Raw genomic sequence first — 8,236 nt, 5'->3', positions numbered from 1 at the left:
TTTAAATTCCCCGGCGCCGGCTGGGGCACTGTGTGAAGCCGAGGCAGCGCATGCGCGGCGTGTTTAAATGCCACAGAACAGCTGAGAGGGGAGAAGTCCCAGCATCTTCCCTCTCAGCTGGTTTGAGCTGCGCACGTGGAGTCTGCCACCAGTATGGTTACCCAGGTTACCAGGTAGACCCCCCCCCCAAAATGGACACACTTGATCGGGGGAGGGGGATGGGAAGGAGAGCTGCGGGACCGCGGGCTGCGGGACTGGCCCGAACAGAAGGGGGGAGGGAAGCGTCCTCTCCTCTTCACTCTCTTTGGTAGGAGATATTATGCATCTTGTGATTACATATATATTTATGTCCCTACACTATAGCACTAATTTGAACTATCTGAATTCGAATTAGTTAATTCGAACTAAGCTAATTCGAACTAGTGCATCTAGACCTAAAAACTAATTCGAATTAGCGTTTTGCTAATTTGAACTAGCATGTCCACATTGAATGGACCCTGAACCGAAGTTAAGGCTGGCTGGAACCAGTGCCAGCAGGGTATCAGGTTAGGACTCAGAGTATGTCTACACTACAAAGTGAATTACCTTCGATAGGCACTACACTAGCGAACCGCTAGTTCGAACTTAACTCAAACTAGCGGAGCGCTTAATTCGAACTAGGTAAACCTCATTCTATGAGGACTAACGCCTAGTTTGAATTAACTAGTTCGAATTAAGGGCTGTGTAGCCACTTAATTCGAACTACTGGGAGGCTAGCCCTTCCCAGCTTTCCCTGGTGGCCACTCTGGCCAACACCAGGGAAACTCTTCTGCCCCCTCCCGGCCCCGGAGCCCTTAAAGGGCCACGGGCTGGCTACAGTGTTTGTGCCAGTTGCAAGCCTGCCAGCACCCAGCCAGCAGATCCTGCACCTGGCACAAGATGAGCCAGCCACCTGCTGCCACCCAGCCCTCCCCCTCTTCCCGGGACCAGGCTGGCAGCTCACAGGAGCCTGCCCGGGTCTGCAAGAGGCAGGCGCCCACTTGGTCAAGTGCGGAGATCGTGGACCTCATCGAGGTTTGGGGGGAAGCCTCCAATGTCCACGATCTCCGCACTAGCCACAGGAACGCGGCTGTCTATGGCCGCATGGTTGCCAGCCTGGCCGCCAGGGGCCACCAGCAGACCTGGGAGCAGGTCTGCTACAAAATTAAGGACCTGCGGCAGGCCTACTCCCGGGTCTGCCAGCCAGGGGCCGACCCGGAGGCATGCCCCCACTTTCAGGCCCTGAACTGCATCCTGGGGGCTCACGCCATCCCTGCCCTCGGGTGGGATCGACCTCGGGGCAGAGGGCCCCATCCCGGACACAGAGGAGGAGGAGCAGGAGGACGCCGAGAACCAGGAGCCTGCCGGGAGCCTGCCCAGGACCCAGGACCCCCGAGGCACCCCACAGAGCACAACACCTGTGTCATCCAAGGCCGGGGAGGCCTCCACATGTGAGTACCATCATGCTCCCTTTATGTGTATGGGGTGTTGTGGGGGGAGAGTGAGCCCAGGGACCGTGCGCCTGAGCCTTGCCTGCCATGGAGCAGCAGCTGGGTGTCATGCAGGGGCCTTGGCCTTGCAGAGGGGGCCTGGGTTTCACCCACCTTGTCCCCAGGGAGAATTGACCGCTGCTCTTGTTTCACGACAGCCGCAGCACCTGGGACTGCAGGACGCACCACCCAGCCTGCAACAGCCACCCGCACCCGGGCCAGCAGGCGTGCCAGGAACCAGGAGGAGTACCAGCGGCGGAACCTGCGGTTCCTGGAGCACCAGCTCCGCACCCAGGACCACTGGGTCTGGGAGGACCTGCGGCTGCGGCAGCGGAGTTTGGAGGCGCTGGAGGAGGAGGGTTGTGCCCTCAGAGGCCACCTCCAGACCCTGGTGGACAAGTTCCTGCCTTCTCCTGCTCCAGCTCCTGCGGCTGCCCCAGCTCTCGCTCCTCCTCCCACCCCTGCTCCCCTTGCTCCTGCTGCCCCTGCTCCTCCTGCCTCTGCTGCCCCTGCTCCCCCTCCCACTTCCTCCGCACCCCCCATCCCTCCTCCCCACCCTCCACACCCATTTCCCCCCCGACGCCCCAGCACCCGGAGTGCTGCGAGACGGGAGAGCCAGCCAAACCTCCAACCTTGAGTTTTCCCTTCCCTTCCTCCCTTTCCTCCCCTTCCAGCTCCCTCCTACCAGGTTTCTCCCCTCTCCCTCCCACCCTCATTCCTCCCTCCCCCCACCCCAGTTATGTAAAATAAAAAGAGAATTTTGTTGGCAAAAAGGTGTCTTTCTTTGACATTTGGAAGGGGGGTTAGGCAGGAGAAGGGGGGGAGGGTGGAAGAAGGCCTCAGTGGGGCATGCAGGGAGAGTTCAGTCCTCCTCCTCCACATGGCTTCCCATGGGTCTCCTGCAGGGCTTCCCAGATCTGGACGGCCCCCCACTGGGCTTCCCGGATGGCGGCGGTGCGGGGCTGAGCGTAGTGTCCAGCCATGCGCTCAGCCTCAGGGTATGTCTACACTACAATGTTAGTTCGAACTAACGGACATTAGTTCGAACTAACATTCATAGGCGCTAAACTAGCGCTCCGCTAGTTCAAATTTGAATCGAACTAGCGGAGCGCTTAGTTCGAACTAGGAAAACCCCATTTTACGAAGATTAAGCCTAGTTCGAACTTACTAGTTCGAATTAAGGGGTGTGTAACCCCTTAATTCCAACTAGTGGGAGGCTAGCCCTCCCCAGGTTTCCCTGGTGGCCACTCTGGGCTACACCAGGGAAACTCTATTGCCCCTCCTCCCAGCCCCGGACACCTTAAAGGGGCACGGGCTGGCTACGGTGCCCGTGCCAGGTGCAAGCCTGCCAGCACCCAGCCAGCAGACCCTGCACCTGGCATGGCACAGAGCCACCCACCCGATGTCTCCCAGCCCACCCCTTCTTCCCGGAACCAGGCTGGCAGGATGTCTCCCAGCCCACCCCCTCTTCCCAGGACCGCAAGAGGTGGGCACCTTCCTGGGCTAGTGCGGACATCGTGGACCTCGTCCACGATCTCCGCACTAGGCACAGAAAAGTGGCCGGCTAGGGCAGGAGAGCTGCCAGCCTGGCCACCCAGGAGCAGGTGTGCATGAAAATCAAGGGGGTCCACTGAGACCCCCGACCCTGAGCCCTGAGCTTACAATGGCCGTCCTGGGTCAGACCAAAGGTCCATCTAGCCCAGTAGCCTGTCTGCCGACAGCAGCCAACCCTAGGGACCCTGGAGGGGATGGACCGAAGACAGTGACCAAGCCATTTGTCTCGTGCCATCCCTCTCCAGTCTTCCACAAACTTTGGGCAGGGACACCACTCCTACCCCCTGGCTAAGACTACTCCATGGACCCAACCTCCATGACTTGATCTCCCTTCCCTTTAAACTCTGTTCTAGTTGTAGCCTTCACAGCCTCCTGCAGCAAGGAGTTCCACAGGTTAACTATTTGCTTTTTTTGGGAAGAACAACTTTCTCTTACTAGTTTCAAGCCTGCTACCCATTCCTTTCCTTTGGTGTCCTCTAGTCCTTCTTTATGGGAACTCATGAAGAACTTTTTTGAATGCACCCTCTCCACCCAACCTCTGCTTTTAGAGACCTCTATCCTGTCCCCGCTCCATCTCCTCTTTTCTAAGCTGAACAGTCCCAGTCTCTTTAGCCTCTCTTCATCTGGGACCTGTTCCCAACCCCTGATCATGTTAGTTGCCCTCCCCTCTCCCAGCCTTTCTCTTCCCCTCTCCCACCTCCTTTTCCCAGTCTCCCCCAGTTTTGTTCAATAAAGACAGAGTCAATGTTGGAAGAAACGTTATCTTTATTTTGTACATCAGGAAGGGGGGCTAGGGAGGGGTAAGTGGAAGGAGGTGAGGAAGGAATGGGGTACGAGCCCCCGATGGGGAGGACTGGGCTGGCTCTGCGGGCTTCTGGGGGTGGAAGCTCTCCTGCAGCCCCCCAATTGCCCCCTCTCCCCAGATGGCAGCCTGCGGCAAGTGCAGCCGGTCTGATGGCTGAGTGTGTGATGTGCCCAGTGTGGGCACTCCGGGCACTCCAAGCCAGGACTGGTTTTCAAGCAGGGCACCCCTGAGAACTGTCTGTCCAGGGTGGGGGTCGGGTCCCTTTAAGCGCAGCCCTCGGCTAGCCTGAGACAGCAGCTCCACGCTCTAAGTCCTCCTCTGATGCCCTGCCAGCACTGCTTCCGGCCATCCTTAAGCCCTGTTCAGGGTCCACTCAATGTGGACATGCTAGTTTGAATTAGCAAAACGCTAATTCGAACTAGTTTTTAGTTCTAGACGCGTTACTTCGAATTAGCTTAGTTCGAATTAACTAATTTGAACTAAGTTAGTTCGAATTAGCGCTGTAGTGTAGACGTACCCTCAGCCATCCAGGCTGGCAGGAAAGCCTCCCCCTTCTTTTCGCACAAATTGTGCAGCACACAACATGCTGCCACCACGGGAGGGATATTGTGCTCTGCGAGGTCGAGACGGGTGCCGAGGCATCTAAATCAGACTTTTAGTCGCCCGAAGGCCCCCTCAATGATGATGCGGGCCCTGGTGAGCCTGGCATTGAAGGCCTGGCGGGATGGGTTGAGGTGCCCCGTGTAGGGCTTCATGAGCCAGGGCTGTAGGGGGTAGGCCGCATATGCCACCAGGCACACGGGCATGTCCACGTCCCCGAACCTGATTTGGCGGTCGGGGAAGAAGGTCCCGGCCTGCAGCCTCTGGCACACGGAGGAGTTCTGGTACACACGTGCGTCATGTGCCTTGCCGGACCAGCCCACATTGATGTCCGTGAACTGGCCCTGGTGGTCACACACTCCTTTCTGTTGATGTACTGGGGCACAGATAGGGATGTGCGTCCTGTCGATGCCCCCTCCCCCCCCGCAGTTGGGGAAGCCGAGGGCGCTGAACCCCCGGATGACGGCGTCCGGGTCAGCAAGGCAGACCACCCTGAGGAGCAGCACCCGGTTGATGGCCTTGACCACATGCAGAGAGACACAGCAAAGCACGAATCACTGGGGCGCCCGGGTGGCTGGGAGTGTTTGTGCCCTGGCAGTGCCCCGCGCCCCACTCCCGGAAGCAACCCTCCTGGCGGCGTGTAGTACGGCCGGGACAGACCGACCCCTCCAGTGCGGGGCACTTTCACCTCCTTCCCTCCTCCCCCCATTTTCCCTGGGGCAGCCCATCCCCTCCTTGCAGTTCCCCTCCCCCCCGGCCCAGTGGCCGGCAAGTGCCGTACCTGCATGAGCACCGCTCCAACGGTGGATCTCCCCACACCAAACTGGTTCCCGACAGATAGGTAGCTGTCCGGCGTGGAGAGCTTCCAGAGGGCGATGGCCACACGCTTCTGGAGGGGGATGGCGGGCCTCATGCGAGTGTCCCTTCTGCGCAGAGCAGGGGCGAGCCACTCGCAGAGCTCCAGGAAGGTGTCCCTCTTCATCCTGAAGTTCTGGGTCCACTGCCTGTCTTCCCAGCGCTCCAGGATGATGCGGTCCCACCAGTCGGTGCTGCTGTCCAGACGCCAGATGCGGCGGGGCACGCCGGCCTCCGGGCGCCCCCGCGGCTACTCCACGGCCCCCAGGGAGGCCAGGCGGAGAGGCAGGGGGCTGACGTGCACCAGGTGGTGCCAGGCAGCCTCCAGCCATTGCTGGCAGGCTTGCAGCAGCAAGTCCACAAACTGCACCAGAAACTGCAGGGCGAGCTCTGGCTCCATGTTGCCAGCTGCAGCGGCATCCCCGAAGGGAAGCACCGACACAGACGGGCGCAGAGAAAAATGCTTTGCTGTCCCTCGGCGAGGTTGGCAAGCAAGTGGAAAAGCTGAGAACTGGCTGTCCAGGGGTGTCCCTTTACGCACGAGCCTCAGATAGCCTCAGACAGCAGCCACACAAAGCAACTACTGACCTGATGCCCTGCCAGAACCGGTTTCAGCTGCCCTTAAATGCGCCCCTGCGTCCAATCAGGGTGGACGCGCTAGTTCGAATGAGCAAAACACTAATTCGAACTAGTTTTTAAGTCTAGATGCGCTAATTTGAATTAGCTTAGTTCGAATTAACTAATTCGACCTAAATTAGTTCGAATTAGCACTGTAGTGTAGACATACCCTTCGGTATGCTAATTCGAACTAACGCATCCAGACTAAAAAACTAGTTCGAATTAGCGTTTTCCTAATTTGAACTAGCATGTCCACATTAAGTGGACCCTGAACCGGGGTTAAGGATGGCCGGAAGCAGTGCTGGCAGGGCATCAGATGAGGACTTAGAGCGTGGAGATGCTGTCTCAGGCTAGCCGAGGGCTGTGCTTAAAGGGACCCGACCCCCACCCCGGACAGACAGTTCTCAGGGGTGCCCCGCTTGCAAAGCAGTCCTGGCTTGGAGTGCCCTGAGTGCCCACACTGGGCACATCACAGCACTCGGTCATTAGACTGGCAGCACTTGCTGCAGGCTGCCATCTGGGAGAGGGGGCAATTGGGGGGCTGCAGGAGAGCTTCCACCCCCAGAAGCCCGCAGAGCCAGCCCAGTCCTCCCTATCGGGGGCTCATACCCCATTCCTCCCTCACCTCCTTCCACTTACCTTTCCCTAGCCCCCCTTCCAGATGTACAAAATAAAGAAAACATGTGGTCAAAAATAGAATCTCTCTTTATTGAACAAAACTGGGGGAGACTGGGAAAAGGAGGTGGGAGAGGGGAAGAGAGAGGCTGGGAGAGGGGACGGCAACTAAAATGATCAGAGGTTTGGAAGAGGTCCCATATGAAGAGAGGCTAAAGAGACTGGGACTTTTCAGTTCAGAAAAGAGGAGACTGAAGGGGGATAGGATAGAGGTCTAATAAAAGCATGAGTGGGGTGGAGAGGGTGCATCAAGAAAAGTTCTTCATTAGTTCCCATAATAGAAGGAGTAGAGGACACCAAAGGAAAGGAATGGGTAGCAGGCTTCAAACTAGTAACAGAAAGTTGTTCTTCACAAAGCAAAGAGTCAACCTGTGGAACTCCTTGCTGCAGGACACTGTGAAGGCTAGAACTAGAACAGAGTTTAAAGAGAAGTGAGATCAAGTCATGGACGTTGGGTGCATGGAGTGGTATTAGCCAGGGGTAGGAGTGGTGTCCCTGCCCAAAGTTTGTGGAAGGCTGCAGAGGGATGGCTCGAGACAAATGCCTTGGTCACTTTCTTCGGTCCATTCCCTCCAGGGTCCCTAGGGTTGGCCGCTGTCGGCAGACAGGCTACTGGGCTAGATGGACCTTTGGTCTGACCCAGTACAGCCATTGTAAGCTCAGGGCTCAGGGTTGGGGGGTCTCAGTGGACCCCCTTGATTTTCATGCACACCTGTTCCTGGGTGGCCAGGCTGGCAGCTCTCCTGCCCTAGATGGCCACTTTCCTGTGCCTAGTGCAGAGGTCGTGGACGAGGTCCACGATGTCCGCACTAGACCAGGAGGGTGCCCGCTTCTTGCGGTTCCGGGCAAGCTCCCGGGAGCCGCCACCCTGGTCCCGGGAAGAGGGGGAGGGCTGGGGGGCATCGGGTGGCTGGCTCAAGCCGTGCCAGGTGCAGGGTTTGCTAACTGGGTGCTTGCAGGCTTGCACCTGGCACAGGCACCGTAGCCAGCCCGTGTCCCTTTAAGGTGTCCGGGGCCGGGAGGGGGGCAATAGATTTTCCCTGGTGTTGGCCAGAGTGGCCACTAGGGAAAGGTGGGGAGGGCTAGCTTCCCACTAGTTCGAATTAAGTGGTTACACACCCCTTAATTCGAACTAGTAAGTTTGAAGTAGGCTTAGTCCTCGTACAATGAGGTTTACCTAGTTCGAACAAGTGCTCCGCTAGTTCGAATTAAGTTCGAACTAGCGGAGCGCTAGTGTAGCGCCTATCAAAGTTAATTCGAACTAATGTCCGTTAGTTCTAATTAACTTGGTAGTGTAGACTTACCCTTAGAGTGTCAAGCTGCTATCTCAGGCAGCTGAGGGCTGTGCTTAAAGGGACCCGATCCCCACCCCGGACAGACAGTTCTCAGGGTTCCCAGCTTGCTTGTCTGCCTTGATGAGGAACAGCAAAGCAGTCCTGTCTTGGAGTGCCTTGAGTGCCCACACTCGGCACATCACAGCACTTAGCCATCAGCCCAGCTGCACTTGTCACAGGCTGCCATCCGGGGGTGTCAATTGGGGGGCTGTCAAGATCCAGGAGGCCCTGCAGGAGAGCTTCCACCCCAAGGAGCCTGCAGAGCCACCCCAGTCCTCCCTATTGGG

Source organism: Pelodiscus sinensis, chromosome 5 (genome assembly GCF_052426305.1).
Source record: "Pelodiscus sinensis isolate ZL-2025 chromosome 5, ASM5242630v1, whole genome shotgun sequence".
Lineage (NCBI taxonomy): Eukaryota > Metazoa > Chordata > Testudines > Trionychidae > Pelodiscus > Pelodiscus sinensis.
The sequence above is the reverse complement of the archived record's forward strand: the minus strand, read 5'-3'. Positions refer to the sequence as shown.